This window comes from Pipistrellus kuhlii, unplaced genomic scaffold (genome assembly GCF_014108245.1).
Source record: "Pipistrellus kuhlii isolate mPipKuh1 unplaced genomic scaffold, mPipKuh1.p scaffold_m20_p_3, whole genome shotgun sequence".
Classification (NCBI taxonomy): Eukaryota; Metazoa; Chordata; class Mammalia; order Chiroptera; family Vespertilionidae; genus Pipistrellus; species Pipistrellus kuhlii.
In genome coordinates, this window is record NW_023425529.1 from 62,540,300 (window position 1) to 62,565,242 (window position 24,943).

The window sequence follows — 24,943 nt, forward strand, 5'->3', positions numbered from 1 at the left end:
CCTGCATATCTGAATTCTTGCTGGTCACACTCTGAGTCCCATGCTTACCCAGGAAAACTGATTGTTACCATTGTCTTCTGCAAACTTAGTATGCAAGGCTTTGTTTCCATCCCAAGGTCTACAAATTTAATGTTTGCTCACCTTATCAGAGACCACATACCCATTATGATGATTTTCAGCTTCCTTCCATTTGTCTTTTTAGTGACAATTTTCACCTTAGGGCCTATGTCCAGCTACCAATAATTTAATTTTGTCTGCTAAATGATTGAGCTATTTCTGCACTTATTATTTACTTACTAAATGTATTTATTTGGTGGATAATTGGAAAGCTCAGATAGTGATTTTACATTAAATGCACCACATACATGTATAGACATTTAGATGTTTCCTTTTTTAATATATTTTATTGATTTTTTACAGAGAGGAAGGAAAGGGATAGAGAGCTAGAAACATTGATAGAGAGAATCATCGATCAGCTGCCTTTTGTACACCCCCTACTGGGGATATGCCTGCAACCAAGGTACACGCCCTTGACCAGAATCGAACCTGGGACACTTTATCCACTGAGCCAAACCAGATTCGGCTGTTTAGATGTTTCTATTTTAATTTTTATTTAATTTTAAACACAGGACAGTTGAAAGAATAATAGAAGAACAATATTTTAAATTAATTAAAAAAAGAACATTTTACCCTATCCACTAATTCTCTTTATTTTGACACATTTGCACTATTTTCCTCTCTAGTTGTACAATATATATACTTTTTTTTTTGAAAACCATTTAATAGTAGGTTATGGTCATGTTGCCCTTTGGCTTCACAAGGCTTCAATGTGTGTTTCCCAAGAACAAGTATAATTACTTGCAGAAATATATTAGCTATAAAATTCAAATATTTTAATATTGAAATATTTTAAATTTCTAATCCATACTCAAGTTTTAATAATCATTTTAATATAGGAATTATATCTGGGAATCCCAAGATCACCCTCAGGTTTGATTCTAGAAGCACTCACAGGATGAAGAGAAGCTGTTGTAATCATGATTATATTTTATTATTCTGAAAAGATATTGATTAAAAGCAGTAAAGGGGAAGACACATGGGATTAACTCCAGGAGAAACCAAATGTAAGCTTAAAGGTGTCTCTTCCCATTAGAGTCATACAGGGAGACACTTAAATGTCTCAGCAAGAATATGTGAAAAAACATGAAAGTATTGCCAATGAAAGATGTCCACCCAAGCTTTGGTGTTCAGTACTTTACTGGGCATCAGTCACACAGGCATCCAGTCCCTGCCTGACTGACCAACAGACCGACTGACCGACTGACTGACCAACTGACCTCAGTGACTCAGAGGCCAATTTCCCTGCTATACCCCAAACACCAGGAGAAAGGTATAAACCATAAACCACAGTATCAGGTAAACTTCCTTATTGACACAATATGGCCCACGACCTCAGACATACGATAACATTCTTATCAGACAGAAAATTGCAAGAGTCAGAGGTTATTTCCCAGGAGCCAACCTAGGACCAGCGTAAAGACAAGCCTTTTTTGGAATATGCAGGGTGTAAGTGACCAGGCCTGCTGAGTTAAGCCTTTCCTAACTAGGAACCAACCTAATATCATATATTATGTTTACTAGTCATGTGTCTTTAGTTTTTAAAATCTAGTTCAGTTCATCAGAAATTCTTTTTGTCTTTCATGAGAACGTCTGAAGAGAATAGACTAATTATTTTACAGAACTTTCCTCAAACTGGACTTAACTGAGGTTTCCTGATTAGAATCTTATGATACATTTTTGGCTGGAATACCAAAAGAGAGATCTCTCTTTCTCTGTCTTACACAGGCAAGAAGAATGAATCTCTAGAGGGGAGTTCAGGCCTCCATGCAGGGGCAGATAATTATGAGAAAGCCATACTCCTAGATCTCTTCAGATGACAAAACTTGACTTCTTGCTAAATTGGTCATTATTTTATATCAACTACACTTATTTCTTGTTGCTTAATTCCTGAAACAAACTTCACCAAAAAGCCTTTTAAGTAGGTGACCTTATAACTTATTACTCATATTGGAAAATCTTTGAAACATGTAGCAGGAGATATATTTGTTGCTCTGGAACAAAATAGGTACAAATTGAGATGCATGATCACCTCAACCCCATCAAGGCCATGGCTGAACATGAGTAGTAGTAGTTGAGATTAAATTACTTAGGTTAAAGATAAGCTTATTGTGCCCCAAACCAAAACATTTATCTTTTTTTTTTTATGTTGAAAAGTGAGCTTCACTTTTTTAGGAATCAATATGTTGCAATCAGTTTATTTTTCCATTAGGCACATAGGAAGATTGTCAAGACAAAATGATGCAATGTTTTCTGAATAACAAGGACAATATTGTGACAAATAGAAAGAAGAGTTTTAGAGTGGATAGAAAGTTAATCATAACAATGCCAGTGTGAACTTAGCAGTTTACATAAGTTAGATTCAATTTACTATAACAAATATAACTTAACAGTTATAAAATTCTACACATAGATAGGATGGGTATAATACAATTTCCTGCAGCAGGCTTAGTAGTCATTATAACCTCAAGTATAAGATTTAATTATATCCAAATAACTGTGTTAAATTAAAAAAACACACATTATAATTAAAGAAGTATATACAGAGATTTTCACATTTTTCAGCAAAACAATCTTATTCATACTGCTTATATTGGGCAGGCGCTGTTCTAACTACTTTTTCATTACCAGTTCACTGTGATAGGTATTTTTATTCTACTTTTTATCTCTAGTGTATAGGTGTGGGAACAAAGGCATAAAGAAATAAACTAACTTGTTTTAGATTCATAAAACTAGTTAGTGGGCAAGTTACAATAGAATGCTCCAGTTCATTAAGCTCCAATGGTCATGTGCTCTTAGCCACTCTGCAAAGCTGCCTTTATATTTCTGGCATGCCAGGAGCTCAATTTACTATCACAAGGTAAACAATATGAATAATTCTATTTTAAACAAAATTATGTCCTCATTACTGCCAATACCCTAACTTAATTTGTTGTATATTTATTCCATCTGATTTGTGATATTTTTAGCCTTCCCCTTTTTTATTTATTTATTTACTTTTTATAAAGAATAGAATACTGGCCCTAACCTGTTTGGCCGAGTGGATAGAGCATTGGCCTACAGACTAAAGGTTCCTGGATTTGATTCTGGTCAAGGGCACATGCCCAGGTTGCAGGTTCAATCCCCAGTGGATGATGGAGTATGTGCAAGAGACAGCCCATCAGTGATTCTCTCTCATCATTGATGTTTCTATCTCTCTATCACTCCCCCTTCCCCTCTGCTTTCTCTCTCTCTCTCTCTCTCTCTCTCTCTCTCTCTCTCTCTATATATATATATATATATATATATATATATATGCACACACACACACACACACACACACACTAACTAGACCCCTTTTGTACACATCTCTGCCTCTTTTTTTTTTTTCATTATAAGTTTTGACTATGTGAACCAAAGATAAATCAAGGTATAGTACTAAAAGAAAAAAACAACCCTCAAGATGTAAATTTTCCAAAGCTTCTTTTTTCTAGTTATTTGATCCAATAACATTGAATCATCTTTTAATTTCTCACATCATCTTTTCTATCAAACTCTTGCTTATCTGCATGCTCTTCTCTCTAGCTAGAATACCATCACCATTTTTTGGAAGGGCTGACTCATCTTTCCCATTCAAGGTTTTAGTATCCTCCATCAAAAGTTTTCCCTGGCTACCATGAGTAAGGTATATTTTCCCCTCCAACAAGGCTATTCCTCCCAGAGGAACTCTCCTACTTAGACAATACCACTTTAACACCAAGAAGGAAAATAGGGGAGCAACTTTGGGGCTTACAGCCTAGTTCAGTATCTAAACAGTAACCTTACTTCCCCATCTAACAACTGACTTGGGAGGAGCTGCAAAGCCCACCCCAGGGGCCTGCCACAAGAAGATTATATCTATATCTATATCTATATCTATATCTATATCTATATCTATATCTATATCTATATCTATATCTATATCTATATCTATCTATATCTATCTATCTATCTATCTATCTATTTATCTATCTATCTATCTATATGACCTCCCCAGGACTAGCAGTGCTGTGTAATAAAGGACCCTTCTTGGTTCCTCTGGGTGCCAGCTGTCATTCTCTTGGGCCTCAACAACACTACACTACATAGTCATCATCTGCTTTTCTCCAACCCTGAATTTCTGGGCTTTGCTTAAATGATTTAGAGTTTTTGAGTGCCAACTAACATTACATTTCTATATAGTCTCTTCTGTTTTGAAAATATGCACTAGGCCCTTAAATCGAAGTATTTAATAACAGCATCATTCATTTACATTGAAACTATGAACCATTATAATTACCCTTCTGGTCTTTTTTCCTTTTCAGTTGTTCAGTTCTTTGTATTTTTCCTCTATACTCTGATACTTCTTCTTTACCCTGATAAGTTACCAAAAGAAGTTATTCTGTTTTTCACTTTTAAATGTCAAGATTTAAAAATAACAGTTGCATACTATGTGTTTCCTGCTTCAATGTTATATTGATAGTCCTCTATGCTTCTCTTTATTTATCCAGAATAATGACCTCTTGTGTTGATTTGTCATATTGGAGTCCCTCTTCAAGTTGATAAATAGATTTAATTAGGTAATAATTTTTTAACCTACTGTGTGGGTTCACTAGGTCTGACTTCTGGGGTCTCTTTTGCAGTTTGAATTCTGCAGCCAGTAGTAAAAACAGTAATTTTTGTTTGATGGACCAACATGTAATGATTTTTAAAAAATGGAGATCCAAAATAAAAAATAATTGGAGTTCCACACCCTGAGGTGTGGAATGCATGAACTGATCCTCTAAAACCTTTCCTGGTACAAGTGAGAAGCACGTACAAATGAGAGAGAGCCTCCTCAACTGCCAGACCAGATGTAATTCAGGACAGTAATGTGTTGCTACTCCACAGTTCCCTCCAAGCACCAGGAGGATCACGTGGACACGGAGACCATAGTATTAGTAAACAGCAGCGGGCTGAGAAGTGCACCTCCCTTCACAGGCTCGTCGGGCCACAAAAGCCTCCCTAACCAGCCCAGGCTGCTCTGCTAGTTGCAAAAACTGAAGCTATAACTTTGGATTCTCTTCAGGTGGCTCAGCCTGCAAAGCTCTCCTGCTTGCCATCCCCAGAGAAATCACAACTTCCAGCGCACATGCTCACGCTTCACTAGCAAGTTGATTGTTATTTGTTGAGTCCTTCCAGCAGAGCGGAGAGTTACAGGCAATCAAGATTTCCTCCAGGATTCCATCTTCTTAAAATTCCCCTATCACAGTGGAAGCCACACTGCACAATAAATGGGTGATATTTGCAAGAATAACCTGAGATATTTTAGTAAATATGTAAGTTTATGTGGAGGAAATACTTTCCTTGATTATCATTTACAAAACATACTTCATAATTACTCCTAGGTCTTTTGATTGGTAATTTATGCCAGAATAGTAACAAGTAATGCAATTATATCTCTCCTGTAATATTGATAAGATTAATTTTAATATCTGTTAATAATGGTAAGACAATTATTTGCTATACTTAATGTATGCTTTAGTTAAAGGTAAAATGAGTTGAAGACACAGTGATAGATAAGAAGATGCAATTGTCTGGGTTTGTTTTTGAAATGTAACTCCCTTGCAATAATAATGCTTGGGGAGAAAAAAACAAAAACTTTTTTTTATGATGCCATATGATAAAAATTCTCAGCTTCTGTAAACGAGACAAAACTTGGTGAAGTTATATTAAGGATTTGCAATCTTATCTTAGCAACCTAGGATATTTAGTACAATGATTAATATAGATACCTTTGTTACTAGTGCTGATAATATGGAAGACAGAGGTTCCTGTTATGATGATGTTAATTCAATTACTGTGCTCTCCTCAGTAATAGGAAAAATATCTTTAGTGTTGGTATTTTATTATTATAATGAATTCAAGAGTAGTTAAATGTGGGTTCTAAGATATAACTTTAATTTTTATTTGAACTTAGCTATTCAATTATGTATATTGTTATGCCATTATCAAAGAAACATTACTTAATATTATCAATAATAAATTAAATAAGAATTCCTTGTATAAAGTATGTGGGAACATTGAGAATCTATATCAATCAGGAAAAGTGTGTAAAATTAGTAGTATTTTTTAAACTAGAAGAGAGTTTAGTGGAGATACAGGGGCAATATCCTTTTAAATTTCAGATGTTATTAACAGATTTAAAATGCTTTGTGTTTTAAGATATAAAAATTCAAAGTGATCAAGTTAAAACTTTTAAAACAATTAATTTCAATATTAACCTAATATGATTTTGAAAGATTTTGGATATAATGAGCAAATCAAGGAAATTTCATTGGAAACAATACTTAGTATAAATTATATAACTTTTATAGTCCTGTATATATTTCATTTTCCACATTCTAGGAGAAAAATATTCAAAGAGCAAGTTATCACTGAAAGTTTGGCCATATTTGTAATCATATTTCCAAGGACATATGGATTAGCTAAAAAGGCAAAACAAAATCACCATCATTTCCCTTGATTACTGTACCAGAAAGTGTGATTAAAGTCAAAACTAAATTAAGAATCTTGCTTCTATTCCTGATATAACATGGATTTTTTTTATTTGTAAGGAATTTGATTATTTAATTGCCATGAAATTTTACTCAGTTTAAGAAAGTGTCATACATAAAAATGAACATTTCTTTCCTAAAACAGATTTAGAAAACAGAAGCTAGAAGGGGCTTTGAAAGTCATCTGTCTTTTCCCAGAGTTGCTCATCATTAGAACCGCATAGGAGTGGAGTGCATTTCCCCAGACATTTACACAGGCGATTCTTATTCAATAGCTCTGGGCTATGCACAAAAATCAGATTTGTTCTATGGACTTCACGTGACTTGTTGATAAACCACATTTGGAAAACAGATTTGGTCTAATGACATAAGGGAAAAGTAGTAGATTTGAAATTAAAAGTCCTGTATGTGTTGTAGGTTTTCAAGTGATTAGACTTGGTTTTCATATGAAATGTCTTTTTTTTTTTTTTTTATTGATGAGATAGCTAGCATATTGTAAAGTTTAAAACCTTAATTTTATTTTTAAGAAAATGCTTTAAGTCACTTGTTCAACATCACCAAGTGTCTTGGCCAACTTTAGATCATGGAAAATAATAATTTGCTTTTATAAATACCTACATTTTATGAGGAAGTCACAAAAAAAGCTTTTTTTTTTTTTTTTTTTTTTTTCTGGGCCACTGGGCCAACAGTTCTTTTGAGACCCAATTTCAATGTCAAACAGTTTCTTATGTGTACATGTCAACAATAATATCAATATTTCAGTTCTGGATGGTGGACAAATGGTGTCATACAGCTGCTGACTGCTAAGTATGACATTGCGACTTCAGCATCTTCCATCTCTGGACTGCTTCTCTTCTGTCTTCATGGCTGGAGTAGTCCTGTAAATTCCTTTCTGTTGCCAGAATCCACATGGTCTCAGAGTTGTTTTCTGAAAATATACAAACATATTCTCAACCAAAAGTTAATAAAGGAAAATTTTTATAAATTTTTTTTCATTTTTTGCCCAAATGATTTTCCTCTGGCAAAAAAACCCATTATTTTAAATATTAATTTCATTAATTAAGATCATTCAGGGAATTATTTTTAAAATTTAAATTTAGATATATATATTTTTATAAATTAAGTTTGATGGAAAAAGCATCAAATTCATGCATTTGACAAATATTTGTTTTTGTTTTCTGATCACAAACTTTGTACCAATCAAACAGTTATAAATGCATTGTATTTGCAATGCATTTATTATTGATGAAGTAGGAAAGTATTATTATTGCTCTAGTTTCATGGCAAAGCTCACATTCAAATGCAAGTTTGTGTGATTGAAAAGTTGACGCTGTAATGACAAAGTGATGCTATTCAATAATAAATTTGGTTTTTATGGGTCCATAGTGGGGTTGTCTACACAAATTAGACATTTCATCTCAGTCTACAGAAGAAAAGAGTTGTTCCAGAAATGAGAAGAAAGATAAAAGAATGGGCTAGAGTCTTGAGGGGTAAAAAGAGAACAATGGGCAAAATTGGTAGGAAATGTGAAAATTTGACATGTCTCATAAATGTTTAGAATGTTTAGCCTCAGACTATTATTAACACAAGCCATCAATCACTTCCGTGATCCCTTTACTTATACCTGTACTTGAGACTTTAATATGTAATTTCTATTTTCCAATTTGAAGGGGAGTCAAATATGTATTTATTTGTAATGTGATACTTGTAGAGCTGTGCTCTAAACGAGTGACTTCCAAAGCACTGATTTATCTTTTGTACCCTACAAACAGCAGCCTTGCCTATATCTACTGAATGTCAATCAATTGAATAAAATTGTTGGGGGTTTGGCCAAACATTCAATATTTTCTTTCTATTCCAAATGCATGTAGAATTTTTTATTTTATGACCTTTTCTCCTCATATGTAACTCAAATGTTTGGCATTATTGAAACACCCTTCCCTGCTTCAATAATCTAGATATCCCAATAGATAGTTTAATGGTCTAAGGTTTACCTAAAAGCAAATTTTTCAGAAATAGCTTCAAGCCTATATAATCCTATATAATAAAGAGGTAATATGCAAATTGACCATTACTCCAACACACAAGATGGCCACTCCCATATTGTCAAAGATGGTTGTCCCTATGTGGACACAAGGTGGCAGCCGCAAGATGGCCAGCAGGGGAGGATAGTTGTGGGTGATCAGGTCAACAAGGGAGGACAGTTGGGGGAGACCCAGGCCTACAAAGGAGGGTAGTTGGGGGGAACCCGGCCTGCAGGGGAGGGCAGTTGGGGGCAACAAGGCCAGCAAGGGAGGGCAGTTGGCAGTGATCAAGCTGCTAGGGAAGGGCAGTTGGGAGCAATCAGGCCTGCATGGAGGACAGTTAGGGGTGACAAGGCCTGCAGAGGAAGGTAGTTACAGGTGACCAGGCTGGCAACAGAAGGCAGTTAGGGGCAATCAGGTTGGCAGAAGAGCAGTTAGGAGTTGAACAGGCTGGCAGTGGAGTGGTTAGGGACAATTAGGCAGGTAGGCAGGCAAGTGGTGGGGAGCAAGCAGTCCTGGATTGTGAGAGGGATCCCAGATTGGAGAGGGTGCCATCTGGGCTGAGGGACACCCCCCATGCACTAATTTTGTGCACCGTATCTCTAGTATAAATATAACCAGAAAACTGTGACCAAAATGAAGATGTTATTTTATCAGTCTGTCCTATGAATTTTTTCTTGTCTCTATATGAATCAATTTTCGTAAATCTATTTGACCCAATAAATCTCTATAATTATAGAGGAGAAAACTGCCCTAAATTTCAAAACATGTTGGGTTGCTCATGCTTCTAACGTTTCATCTGTATTAAATATATATGCAGCAATTTTGTAATAGAAAATTTTATTGCAGATAAGCATAAAATATAGAGATTGGACATACATTCCACTTTTTAGTTTTCTGAAATGCGTAGAAGTTAAAAAGGAAAATATTTAGTTGAAAATGTCTGTACAAATAAGGAAGGGTATAATGAACAAGTCTAATAAGTTTAGAAAGTTCCGCAAGTACAGGAAAGATGAGATTAACTCAAGTGCTGAATAACCCTACATTAAATTGAGAGATAAGTGGGGAGAATTGTAGAACTTCTCTTAAACCCCATGTTTATAGAAGAAAGGACTGAGAATGAGGGTGAAACTTACATAAGTCAACTAGAGATAAATAAAAATTTATGAGACTTTAGGTGATTCAGTGGAAACAACTCTAGGGGATGATCAACTGATGTAGAGTATACAAAATGTGAAAAGAATCCTATTGTGGGTATATTCACAATCTCCTGGTCTGAAATTGTCTGCCCAGTTTTATCCTCCTGCTGTCCTACTATGTTGTGTTTATTCCTAAAATCTATCCTTTCATTAGCATGTAGGAAGGAAAGGGTACAGTTTGACTGAAGAGAAGGAAGGAGCACAAGAAATAATTATTTGAGTCAATATAGATCACTAAGCATTGAGAAAGATAAAGAAACAAGCTGGCAAAATGAAAGAATATTTTATGGTTTGGGCAGAAAAGGATTAAGACTGGGGTATGTAAAAAAGTAGGTAAAAAGAGAAAAAGATTTAAGGAATGTTAGGGTTGTGACTTGCACTTTCATTTCATGTATTTTTAGGTATGGAAACAAAATTATAAGTATTTTAAAATTAAATTTTAGTTACCAAATTATCAATCTTAAATTAGACATTGTTCCTAAATGGAGCCTTGTAGACAATAACTGCTTTTTTTGAGTGCTAATCCAGAATTTTGTACTTAATGTGCATTCCAAATAAAAATCATTGACTTAGATATTACTCAAAGCCATACTGGACATCTGGATGACTGACATTGTAAGATAGTAGGAATCCTTTAAATAGGAGGCATAGTTGTCTGCTCAAACAGTGGCAAAAATACAAAAAAAGTTCCCTGAAGACTTGCCGACTTCAGAGATAAAAATAATAAAATTATAACCTTGGATATGAATTCTTTGGCTCAAACCTACACAGCTCTAATTTAAATTTGTTTCGTGAGATGTTCATTTTGAGTATTCTCTGGGGCAATTATAACCAGTCATGTGAGCTTTCAATTTGAAACCAAACTTCTGTGTGCCATTCAACAGTTAGCAAAACTGGACTTTTATATTCAAAAAACATAAACTTATCTCAAAACAATTGGGAATTAATATACCATGTTGGACATCATGTCCATTCCCAGGAGCCATTTTAATTCTAGCTGGTGATTAACTAAATTAAATTGGAGGAAAAAATATAGAGGGATCAAATGGCAAATATGGTGTAGGACTGGCCTTATAAATTTAGACATAGGCTCTAGGGCAAATTTAAGATGCTAAAAGAAATGGAGTTATCCTTTCACTCAACAATATCCAAAAACAAGTGAGTAGGGAAAAAGTAAAAAATCTACAAAAATAAAAATAAAATGGACTTAAATATAAATACATCAGGGACAAGAATTAATCTAAAAGGAAAGTAAACCTATGGGAAAAATAGAGTACAAAGATACCTATAATAAATAAATATGAGAATTAAAACTATCTACACTTAACTTATATTAACATGCCTTAATGTGACTTTATTAAAACAGGCATTTTTGCTCAGTAATATGAAGTTGCAAATAACTATAGTTATTTGGCTTGAGTAACATCTAAATCAATGATATTTTTAAAATTTGGAATACATATTAAGTACAACAAAACCAGACAACTCAATAGAAAAAAGAAAATGTAAACAACCAATAAACATATGAAGTCAGATTTAGTCTCATAATCAGCACTCAAATAAGGAACTTCATGAAAATCCATTTATCCAAACATTAACTAGAGTAGAGTAGCATCTCTTCCATTCTCAGAACAATAAATGATTCTTTATTCACCTAAATATACTTGCTAAAATCCAAAGATAATTTGAAAATTGTCCTTTAAAACTGAGAGAACTCAGTGCATTTCTTTCATATTTGATAATTCATGTGACATGCAGCATACTTGAACTACACAAATATATATATATATTTAGAGGCCCAGTGCATGAAATTTATATATATATATATATATAAAAAGATACAATAAATTAATTAGTAGAGAACCAACAATTAATTAACTTTTTTTTTTAATCAAAAACGAGTTAGTTACTAGACAAAAATATAAAACATTTATTGACATACTTTGGTGATCAGTTATTTCAAAGGTAAAAGGAACTCATTCCAGTTTGGAATAAGACTTTTCAGAGTGGCATGATGATAGTGGGAAAGGCGGTGCCTGTGTGGGGGCCAGGGATACATAGGAACTCTGCATCTTCTGCTCCATTTGCTATGAGTCTAAAACTGCTCTAAAAATAAAATCTATTACTTAAACAAACAGACAATGGGAAATCAAGGGGGGAAAAACCTTTTTTATAACTCCAAGCAATAATTGGATTGTTAATGAAAAAGAAAATAAACCCCCCATCTATAATCAGGAACATACCATAAATTCAATGGCATAAATTCAATGGCATTAAACATATTCTTAGCCTTGTGAGAAATTAAGAAGTATTTTGTTCATATACATAAATACCTTGTACAGAAAGTACTTGAAAGAAATATTATTAACCTGGTTTCTCTTTTAATTATATTGTCTAAATAGGTTAGCCCTATTTGGAGGAGATGTTTAGATTTGCTTGCAGGAAAGGCAGAAGATAACTGCTAGTATATTGTTTCAGATGGATTTGCCAACAAAACACCTACAATGAACTGCATTTAACCTCCTTAGAAGACAGTACAGCAAGCATCTGCAACTTGCTGCCTAAAACCTTACCCCAGGAGTGTTCCTGTCCAGTGTATAAAACGTATTTCTTGAGTGAAGTCTAGTAAATATTTTTCCACCTTTCTCTTCACATATTCATGAAAGTTTTTCTGCCCCTTAGAATTAGTGTTCCCAGGAAATGTTCTACTCATTCCATTCTTCAACCTAGCAACATTATATCTATTGCCATACAGATATAGCTTCTAAACATTACAAAACTCATCACCAGGTTGTGCCAAACAGTACATTATCTAAATGGTTAGGCAGTAGATAAAGCATTCCTGCACTTTAGTAGCTTTTTTTTTTTTTTTTTTTTTTTTTTTTTTTTTAAGAAAATCATTTGGCATTTATATTGGAGGAAAATGTATGTGGACATTAGGCTTGCTACAGTGTACACTCCAGAGGAGTAAGGCATATATTTGCAGTAGTGATTGTTGTAGATGGCATTGAGGAACAATTCCCAGTAATTGCCATGGCATCTGACATTATGTAGAAAAATAGTAAATTGCAATAGGAAAATTATAAACTGTTTTTATTTTATTCTAATGAAAGATATGCTTGAACTCATTTTATCAACTGTGTGTAAGATTATTTTCCTAGAGACAAGATTGGATGGCTCACTTTTTATTGCATTATTTTGGCTCAATCAATATTCATATCTGATATTTTAGTTCTCAAACCGTTTAGTTGACTAAGATAGCAATCACGTTTAAATTCTCATTTAGCACCAAGAATGTTTGCTGATGGAGTCATGTAATCAAAAGTATATTTAAATATAAATTACCTAAATTATAAGAATAATTAAGCACCCTTGAGAATGTAACCTATATTAAGCTGAAATGAAAACCCACTTCTGTGCATATTCATAAACCTGTATTTTTCATATTGGAAAAAATGAAAACTAGTGAGTTTTAATCAAGGTTTATCAACTCAGGATGTGACTATTCTTGCTTACGTAAATGATTTAAGATAAAAAAAATGGACATTTAATTTATAAATAAAATTAAATGTTGTTATACTTTTAAGGACAAGTAAAGGGGAATTTTTGGCTTGACAATTGAATCTATGGGGGAAATCTGAGGATAAAAAATAGATATAGAAAGGAAAAACAATTAATTAGAAGACCCAACCAGGAATTTACCTAGAGAAAAATAAAATAGAGCAGCACATAAACTATATATCAAGAATACCTTCTCCATTTTTTATTGATAAGATATAAAATATTAAGAAACAACTACATGTAAGACATTTTAACTTCAATTGCTTCACTGCCTCAAGAAAATCAATGAAAAACATTGGAAGAAAAATGAAAGACACTGGAAAGTTTAAAAATTAAAGCTTAGAAATGTATTTTTAAAGCCTGGTTTTAAAAGCCGGTAGCTAACAGCTAGGCCAGTGGTAGGCAAACTGTGGCTCACGAGCCACATGTGACTCACGCACGAGTCATGGTTTCCAGCTCTGTTGACTAATGAGCTTGATGACCACTGAGCTAGGCTATATATAGTGCTACTACTGAGCATTAAAAAAAAATTCTACAAAATATTAAGAATAATTAGCTCTAGCTGGTTTGGTTCACCAGTTAGAGCATTGGCTTACAGACTGAAGGATCTCTGGTTCCATTCCTGTCAAAGGTACTTACCTTGGTTGCAGGCTCAATATGCCCCAGTTGAGTTGTGTGCAGGAGGCAACCAATCCATGTGTCTCTCTCACATGGATGTGTCTCCCTCTCTGGTTCTCCCCTCCCTTCCACTCTAATGAATGGGGGGGGGGGGGGGAATCCTCTGGTGAGGATTAACAAACAAACAAATAAACAAACCAGAATAATAATTAGAAAACATTACCCATGACTGTGGTGGCAGGAGAAAAAACAAGACCACTTGGACTTGTTTGTGTCTGAACACAAAACAAAGACAAGGACACCCTCAAAAAACAACCAAACATACTCCTCTCTAGCATAGTATGAATGACACTAATTTTTTTACCAATGTGAACTCCAACGCTCCATTTTTCTCCTTCCTCAAAAAAAAACAACACACAAACAAACAAACAAAAAACCTTCTCGTTAAAGTTCTCCTGTATTGTGACAGCAACCAAACAAAGCCCAGGCCACTGAAATAGCAAGTTACCATCTGCTGGCATGGAGATTTTGACACTGGCCCCTAAATTTAGTGGATGGGCTGACACCTTGAATGTCATTGTCCTTCTGCAATCCGGACATTCCCAGGGAACTAGTGCTGGACAAGACTATTTAGAAATCCCAGCAAGTGCCCTTGCCAAGCCCTGAACAATGGGACTACACATAATACTTTGGCTATTCTTTCAATTTTGGGGGACAGCCATATTGGCTATTTGCTACCGTAATCCCATGTAATAGATAAAATCTGGATCTTAGGTTAAGTAATTTCCAGAGCCAGCAAGCCAATATGTGTGTGATGTATCAGTAAACAGATATCAACATAATTATTTCTATGGAATTTCTGCAAAGAAGTTGGGCTACACCTCCAGGTCAGGACTTTGTGTACCTACTGGCTCTAGGGATGCTCTCAAGGATGAGAAATACCACTTTGAGCTCACTGCTGAGAGTCCAAGAGAGGTGTGAAAATCATGGGAAGAGTTGCTCAGGCAGGTGAGTCTGAAAGGCCCCTCAAAGGTCCAGACAGCTCTGTCAGAAGCTTACTGCAAAGTTAAACCCCCAACTTAATTCTTGAAGATAGAATTTGATGGTACTGAGATGAAACCTGTAGCAGTCACTGCTAGGAAGTGTGAAGGTGCTCCTTACACACTGTCCTAGAAATGGCTCTGTTCCCAGAGTGCACTGGGAAAGGTCTTTTCCTGTAAAGATTCCTCCTGTCACTCATTCATTGCCCATAAAAGTTCAGGTGCAGCAAGTCAATTCTCAGCATTAGATTCTAGCAATAGAAGAGTGAATAAAATAGAAATATTTTCTCAGGCAAAATCATTAAGCCACAGTTACAACACAGTGTGACAGGAGAAATCATTAGACCTATCCCAATTTGAAAGGACCAAGGTCAGCTCTCAGGAGCATTGTTTTCATTAAAAGGAAAGTAGGAAAGAGAAGGGATGTAAGTGTTTCAAAGGTCTGATGATGAAAATTTCCCATCTCTAGCTTCTGTTTCCTTTGTAAAGTTGGTGTCCAGTATACTCCTTTGGAGGCACTAAGCAACAGATGGCAGGACTTGTGGGAAATGGAGAAGATTTGAAATACTTTTGAATAGGAAGAGAAAGTTGGCTAAAGAAGCAGTGAAGTAAACTGTGGGCCAGGGAGATTTGCATGTTTGGCTCACCTCATGTACCCCATGTACTAGAACTGTGCCTTGCAGATATGATAGTTCTTTAAGAAATGTTTGCAGAATAATCCTATATAATAAAGAGCTAATATGCAAACTTACCCTCACGCCCTCACAAGATAGTTGCCTACAACCAGGTTGGCAAGGGGGTTAGTGAGGTATGACCAAATGACTGAACAAATAGGCTGCATGGGGTGACCAGGCTGGCAGGGGGGTTAGTGATGAATGACCAAACAACTAAACAGCAATTTGCATGGGGTGACCAGCAGGGGAGGGGCAGTTGGGGGCAACCAGGCTGGCAGGGGGGACAGTAAGGGGTGACAAGGCCAGTGCGGTGCAGTTAGGGGCAACCAGGCAGGCAAGCAGGTGAGTAGAAGCCAGCAGTCCCAGGATTGTGATAGGGATGTCCAGGATTGGAGAGGTGCAGGCTGGGTGGAGGAGACCCCTCCTCCCCCCCCCTCCCCCCCGCTGCACAAATTTTGTGCACTGGGCCTCTAGTGAATAAATAATTAGTTTGCAGGTGTTTTATGAACTGAGATGGTATTGCCTTTTCCACCTCCATCTGTGTGATATATATATGTTAGAGAGCCCTAGAATTTTGCCCTTAAATATACCTTCTTCTGTCTATTTACTTCTTTTATTGCTTTTATTATTATTTAAAGTATTACAAATAGTAGTACATGTGTCTCCTTTTTTTCCCCCATTGACTTCTCCCTGAAGTGCCCTACCTTCCCAGCACATGCCCTGATCTTCTCCTCCCCCCAGTGTCTTGCATCCAGTGTCTTCTCCTCCCCGCAGTGTCTTATGCTTATATGCATGCATACAAGTTCTTAGGTTAATGTATATCTTTAAGTCGTCTTCCCTAAATATCACCCTTGGATAGCCAACTGTCTACATGACATTACCAACTGGATGTCTAAGAGGCTTCTCAAAGAAAAACATCCTCCCTAGATTTCCCCTTTCACAATTATCCCAACAAACAGCAACCAAATTCTTCTAATTCCTTAGGCCAAAAATTGTGGAGTCATTCTTATCGCTTCTTCACATTAGGACAAGTGACATGAGTGCCATCCTTCTGAATGCACCCAGAGATTCAGAATACCTGTGTTCTCTGTAAAAGTGCACCTCTCTGTAGATAACAATTAATCACCCCCTTCTTTGGTGGGCACAGGGTTTGCTCATTGGGTTTCTGAACCATCTATCATGATGGCAGGGACACACTCTCTCCATGGGCTCAACAGGAACTTGCTCTCACAGAGACTTCCTAGCCGCATAAAGGCAGAGTGCTCAATTTACATTAGCAGCAAACTGCTCACTGCTCACATAATGCTCTTTTTTGAGGAGACTTGCCAGCTACTTGGTGCTAGAGTGATCATATTACAACACCCCCACTGTGAAGGAGGTAATGATTTGTGTGCACTGAATAGATAGTTACTATGTTTTTGGATTTGCCTTCCTTTGTCTTGCCACCATTCATAGACTTACTGAATGCCTAAGACAGTGTTGTAGGAATTCCCCTACAATATCAATTCTAATTCAGAGATTTTCTTTATAATGAAAACAAGCTAACAACAACAACAAAATATTGGGCTGCTATTTATTGTCTTCACAGACAATATTTGGTGATTATAGAACCAAAACATCAAATTTATTGGAAGAGTTCCAGGCACATACTAAGCCTTATTTATTTATTTATCTGTTGAAGACCACGTAATAGTATCATTTGTGAGATAACACTGAAGCTACCTCTAAATCAATCACCAATATTTGGTGCTTTCTTTACAATACCTAGAGAATCCAAATCTAAGTTAAATGGATTAAACTTTTTATTTTCACACTTAGAGATTCATTTGATATTTTTAAAAATTCTCTTTTTCATCAATTAATAATTACTTGCATAGTATGGACCAATATTTTCCAAATTTGCATGATCTTAAAACATCTACTGGGATACTCATTTAAAAATAGCATCTTTCAAAATTCTGTGTCAGTAGGCCTAAAGTAAAACCAGTGTTAGTCAACATCCACAGGACAGTGGTAGAGCTGTACTTGAGAATCTAGGTTGAGAGTTGCTTTTTCTTTTCCTATAGACTGGATATTGTTTGCTGTTGATTCATTCTGTAAAATGGAATTGTATGTTCATACCTCCTGTTTACCAACAAATGAGTACAAAGTTCATCCTGAGCTCCACTTATCTCTCTGGGCCTTAGTTAAATACTCATTTTATATCTGCTGCTGGATGTTACATTACTGTGTATTTTTCCAAGCCAAATTCCTATTTCTCATAGACTTTCATTTATAAGTAATTTGGCTGGCTTTCTGATTCTATTCCAATTAAGTAACAAACTTATAATCCTTAATCAGAATCTTAACAAAAATATTATTATAATTATCCCTACTCAGCAGTTTTACTTGTGAGCTCCATGACTTCCAGGATGCAGTGTTTTGTTCCAGTACCGTGCCATGATGGCTTTGCTGGTTTCTGAAACACACATTCTCTAACTCACTGTAGCAAAATTAAGTACCAAATAATGGTAACTGAATGGAGTGTACTCAAGTCATCATTACTGTGGAAAAAAGATCTTTCCTCTCTGAGGCAAGCAGCAGACAATGAAAAAGTCACACACATTCCCTTCTTTCTTTTAAGCTTCAAGTAATTTTATGTTTTGGGAAACAAAGCAAATGTAAGCCATTGATTATCATTTTTATCAGCCAAGTATTTTTTAAAATTCTCTCACTAAGTCCTTTGACCATTTTTTGATTGGATTGTTTACCTTACTTTTGTTAGGATGTATGAGTTCCCTATAAATTTTGGAGATTAGGCCCTTATTGGATATAACATTGACAGACACTTTCCAAAAATGAATATACAGTAGGCCATATGAAAACATGCCCAAGTCACTAATAATCCAAGAGATGCAAATCAAAATGACAACGAGGTACCACCTCACAACTGTCAGAATGGCTATCATCAACAAATCAACAAAGGACAAGTGCTGGTAAGGATGCAGAGAAAAAGAAATCCTTGTGCACAGCTGGTGGGAATGCAGACTGGTGCAGCCACTGTGAATAGTATGAAGTTTCCTCAAAAAAACTAAAAATGAAACTCCCGTTTGACCCAGTAACCCCACTTCTAGGAATATATCCCAAGAAACTAGAAACACCAATCAGAAAGGATATATGCACCCCTATGTTCATAGAAGTGCAATTTACAATAGCTAAGATTTGGAAACAGCCTAAGTGGCCATCAGCAGATGAGTGGATTAAAATACAGTGGTACATCTACACAATGGAATACAATTCTGCTATAAAAAAGAAAGAATTATTACAATTTATAACAGCACAAATGGAAGTGGAGAGCATTATGCTAAGTGAAATAAGCCAGTAGGAGAAAGATAAATATCACATGATCTCACTCATTTGTGGAATTTAATGAACAACATAAACTGATGAACAAAAATAGATGCAGAGACATAGAATCATTGATCAGATGGTCAAACTTCAGAGGGAAGGCAGGGGAAGAGAGGAGGAGATCAACCAAAGGACTTGTATGCATGCATATAAGCATAACCAATGGACACAAGGCACTATAGGAGTGAGGGCATGTAGTGGGTGAGGGTGGCTAGGGAGAGGTCAATGGGGGGAAAAAGGAGAAATATGTAATACTATATGTGATACTTTAAACAGTAAAGAATTTAAAGAAAAAGAAACAGTTCCAGCAACAAATAACTTCTCCACTGATTTCTCCCCAGATATTAATATGTCAATATTAAATGATTTTCCAAATAAAAAAATCCTATATATAATAAAAAGCTAATATGCAAACTGACTGAACTGCAGAATGATTGGTCACCAGAGGGCAGATGTTCAACGCAGGAGCTGCCCCCTTGTGGTCAGTGAGCTCCCAAAGGTGGAGGGCAGACAGAGCAGCAGAGGTGATGGGAGCCTTTCTTGCCTCTAGGACAGCACTAAGGACCCGTTGGCGGACATCCCCCAAGGGGTCCAAGACTGTGAGAGGGCACAGGCTAGGCTGAGGGATTTCCATCTCCCCAGGTAGCCTAATGCACTGGTAGGCAAAGTCGTTAGTCAACAGAGCCAAATATCAACAGCACAAGAATTGAAATTTCTTTTGAGAGCTGAAAACTGACTTCTGTGCTGGGCCACAAAGTTTCAGTTGGCATTGTACATGGGTGCCCACATGTGGTATTTAGTGGAAGAGCCACACTCAAGGGGCCAAAGAGCCACAAGTGGCTCGAGAGCCGCAGTTTGCTGACCATTGGCCTAAAGGCATGCCAGATATGATTATTCTAACCAGAGACATCCATTTTTCTTCAAATACTTAAAGAGACATTGCATGAAGAAAGAAATATACTTTTATATTATTAGGTGTAAAAGACCAAAGAATGGTTGTTATAAGAGGAGAATTTTTAAAGAGGAAGACAACAAATTGAAATAAAATAAAGTATCTCCATCACCAATAATAATTGAAATCAAATTTGAAAGCAAACACAAAGCTCCCCTGGTCCAAACTCTTCATTTTAAAAGTTCAAAAAAGGAATATCAAAAAACTCATATTTCCTTGTGTCTGACTAAGACAAACAAATAATAGACAAACAGTCATCAGAATGAAACTCTTCACTTTAAAAGTGGAAAAAAAAAACAGATATAAAAAAATTCATCTTCCTTCCTGTCTAAGAAAAACAAATAATGGATAATCAGTCATAAAAATGTCAGCTTTATACATTTTTTTGACAAGGCATTCTTCTGAGAGGCAGATGATCATGCTAAGAGATATTCAAATACTTGTATTAGAAAATTACATTGGAGGATAGTTCATTTTGTGTCAGCATCTCATCCAAAAACACATCATGAAGTCATAGTCTGAGTTTCTGCTGTATCCCTGAAGCCTAGCAAATGCTGGGCACATAGTCAACAATCAATGAATGTGTTAATGAGTGAGCAAACAAAATGCATAATTATGTCAGCTTACCATTACAACAATTACGTAGAAAATGACACCGGTAAATAACAATAAAATATCTTCTGGTACTAATATGTTTCCCATTTTATTGTGTTTCCTGTCATTGAGTCAGCTCCTGTGAATGGTGATGTCCACAGTGTCCTGTCCTCAACAGCCCTGCTCAGCTCCTATAGATCATCATGTCTATGGATTATTTCATGGAGTCAATCCATCTCCTATTTGGATTTCCTCTTTTCCTGCTCCCTTCTATTTTCTCCAGCATCCTTGTCCTTTCCAAGTAGAACAGCTTCAGGTTTCATTACAGATACTCTAAAGTCATATAGTGATTGATTTTCTTAACAGAAGTAGATTAATCCATTTTACCTGCAATGAAACTAAAAATATTATTTTCACTCTGTTTTTAAATCCTGACAGAGCCCCAAATGGTGACCATTGTATAAATTAGAATGAGTGGCCTCCATTTAAATTGGACAAGAGGATTCAGAAGAGATGTAGGAGAGGCACGGAAGTCCATATTGGGCACATTCAAACTTCACCAATAATTCAAACCCCACATTGTAGCTTCTACAATGTTAGGAAAGGGTTTATATAGGCCACCCACCCAGTTAAACTTATTGACATGAGAATGATATGCTTTCAGCACTTCTCTACAAATACTCATAAAGTGATGTTTTTTCATTACTGACTCAGAGCTAATCTGAATAAAATATTATCTAACCTAAAATACTGTTACAAGACTAAAACTATGCACAACATGTTAAACACTGAAGAATGATCTTTTCTGGCATTGTTTTTCATTCAGAATTAATAACAGAAACCTATGGAAGAATTTCCTCATTTTAGAAGGCAGCATAAAAATAACTGAAATGTGCAATTAGTATTTCACTCAGACACCATTATAATAGAAATAGTTATTGCATGATGCTATAGGTTGTTCTAATTATAATGTTTTATTAAATTCTATTAATTATATTAGCAAATATAATAACAAAAACTAAAATTGAGTTGCAGAAGTGCTCAATGATGAATCTGTAAAGCATACCAGATAAATAATAGTTGAAGGAACAATCAGAACATTTATATAAAAGAAAATACTCACAAGAACACACCATAAATCTGAACTTATTCCACTGTCGAGGATAAATAGGTTTACTTTTTTTGTGTTGCTTCAATAACCAAAATTAACTCTATTGGAATACAGTCATCAAGAGATGTAATTTTGTTTCAAAAATAAAAAGTCCTATGTAAAGGAATGGTTTCACAATAATTAATATTTTACCTTCTAGTACTTTCAACCAAGAAGGACCCCATGATTATAAATGGATTCTTGGGTCAGACTGGCCAGTGCCAGAGCAGGAAGGGTGGTGGTGATTGGATGAAGGAGGTGAAGGAATTAGCTAAAGAACATATGTGCATACCCCATGTACGTGGACAATAATTGGTGAATGACAAGAGAAAAGAAGGTGGGAGTGAGCAGTGGTGGGCACAGAGAGGAGAAAAGGGGGACATCTCCAATTATGTCAACATTAAGAATTTTTAAAAAAGGAATTGCATTAGGGAGAGTGTTTGAATAAACTTCTTTTTAAAAATTATATATTTTTATTTAAAGGTTTGCATGCATAATTCTTAATTTTTTTTTATTGACAGTATTACAGATGCTCCTGTAATTTTTCCCCATTTTGCCTCCCTCCACTCAGCCCCCACTTCACCTCAGGCCTCATCACACTATTGTCTATACATATCTATATCTATATCTATATCTATATCTATATCTATATCTATATCTATATCTATATCTATATCTATATCTATATCTATATCTATATCTATATCTATATCATCTATATCTATATCATCTATATCTATCTATCTATCTATCTATCTATCTAACTAAAAGTCTAAGCAACTTTTAGGATTGGACCACTGGCCAGTAGCTATGATGTGCACTGACCACCAGAGGGCAGACACTCAACTCAGAAGCTGCGCCCTGGTGGTCAGTGCACTCCCACAGCCATCCTCCCATGGCCAGCCAACCTCTCGCAGTCCCTCCCCCTGGCTGTTCTCCACAGTGTCGGGGTCAGTCTGCATTCCCACAACAGTGCCCTAGGGTTCCCTTTTCTCCATATCCTCACCAGTACTTGTTTGTTGACTTATTGATGGTAGCCATTGAGGCAGGTGTGAGGTGATATCTCATTGTGGTTTTAATTTGCATCTCTCTGATAATTAGTGACATTGAGCATTTTTTTCACATGTCTTCTGGCCTTCTGTATGTCCACTTTGGATAAGTGTGGATTAAGCTTCTTTAAGGTCACTGTAATGTTCAAGAGCCTACAAATCACTGAGAGTGTTTATGAAATATGTGAGGAAATAGCTATAGTTGGTCATATTTACTTATAAGAAATATAGGTTTTCACTTAAAAATATTTAGTGATTTTGAAAAATTTTAATTGGTTTGAAAGGATGTATCTATATTTTAGTCAAGCTTTTTCAATCAAGAAATAATGTGGGAAGACACTACAGAAAATCTAGAGAGACTATTAGATAATGCCAACTCTGTCCATTCCTTTTTATTAAACAAACATTTTTTTTTATTGATTTCAGAGAGAGGAAGGGAGAGAGAGATAAAACTTGAATGATAAGAATCATTGATCAGCTGCCTCCTGCACACTTCCTTCTGGGGATTTAGCCTGCAAGTAGGGCATGTGCCCTGACTACAAATTGAACCATGACCTCTTCACACCTTTTTCATCTAGACGCCAATAATTATTAAATGAATAGAATTAAAAAATGTTAATTCAAACAATTTTAATCTTAATTACTCAGTTAAAAAATCTATTTTGTTGTGGATATTTTTCATAGTATGACTTGTTTGATTCAAAAATGGAAAGAACTTATTCCTGAAATGACTGTAGGACAAGCACAGAGACCTTGATAGACTCCCAAATTTCACCCCATAAAAAGTGAACTGCTTAGAAGAAAGGCAATGCATTATGCTAGAGAGTTGGATGGGATTTAATAACTTGTTATAATGAAATATATTTTGTTCTTGGTGATAACAGGTGCAAATATTTTTAGTGAATCATAAAAATAAAGTGATTGACTTCAGTGTCATAACTGATCATTTAGATGGGCTTTCTTTTTTAGTTATTTTTGAATAAGAATACTACAAAACAGACCATTTTTCATGGCAAAACACAGGCTATGTACACATTCAAATTTATCTCTTGAGTTCAGGCACAGATTAAAGCCTTTAGGGAATCAGGCAATGAGGCTCGCTGAAAAGAAGAAAAATAAAGTTGTTTTCTGAAAGTACACACTAAATCAATTTTTAAAAACAAAAAATACCAGTTTTGAAATTGAGAACCTGTTGGAGGAAACAATACATGCTCAATTGCAACTGTGGGAGCAACCGTGGGAGATTTTTCTTTTGTTTTTTAAATTCTATTATTGAAAGTATCCCATATACCCCCTTTTTCTCCCCATTGGCTTCTTCTAGCCCACCCCTGCCCCCCGCCCAGGCCTTCACCACCGTATTGTCTGTGTCTGGGGGACAGCGGGGCGGCGGGGGGGGGAGGGAGAGTGGTTCTTAAAGCATTTATTAGGTTGTCTTTCAGAATTATTTAAATGGTTTACCTCAAAAATTATTCTGACACTTGGCCTGAAAAAAATAAATTAGTTTTATAAATAGGCTATTCTACTACCGTGTTTCCCCGAAAATAAGACATCCTGTGAAAATAAGACCTAGCACATGGAAAGGTAAGACATCCCCTGAAAATAAGACCTAGCGCAACTTTGGGAGAAGAGTTAATATAATACACTGTCTTATTTTCGAGGAAACAGGGTAGCAGCGGTGATTATGTAAAACATGAAGTGTCCTTTATATATTAGAATTGATATTCAAATACAAATAAGTAAACAATACTAGTATTGACCTTAAATTATTTTGAATAAAAAAATGATATTAGAGTTTGACCAAAGATTTGAGAACTGTCATGCTAATCTAACTTTAGGGCTCACTCTAGGGCTCATCAGTGGTTTTTAAGGATACATTTGACCTCAGTTACCATGAGCCAGGAAGGGAATGCATTTTAAGGAGATAAGGTTATGTTTTTGAACTGAATGGGAGGACCGTCAGGAACTGGAATAAAAGCTTTCTTAATTGATTTCCAATTTACAAACTAATGGCATAAGCCAATAATCCCCCCCCCCCCTCTAAAACA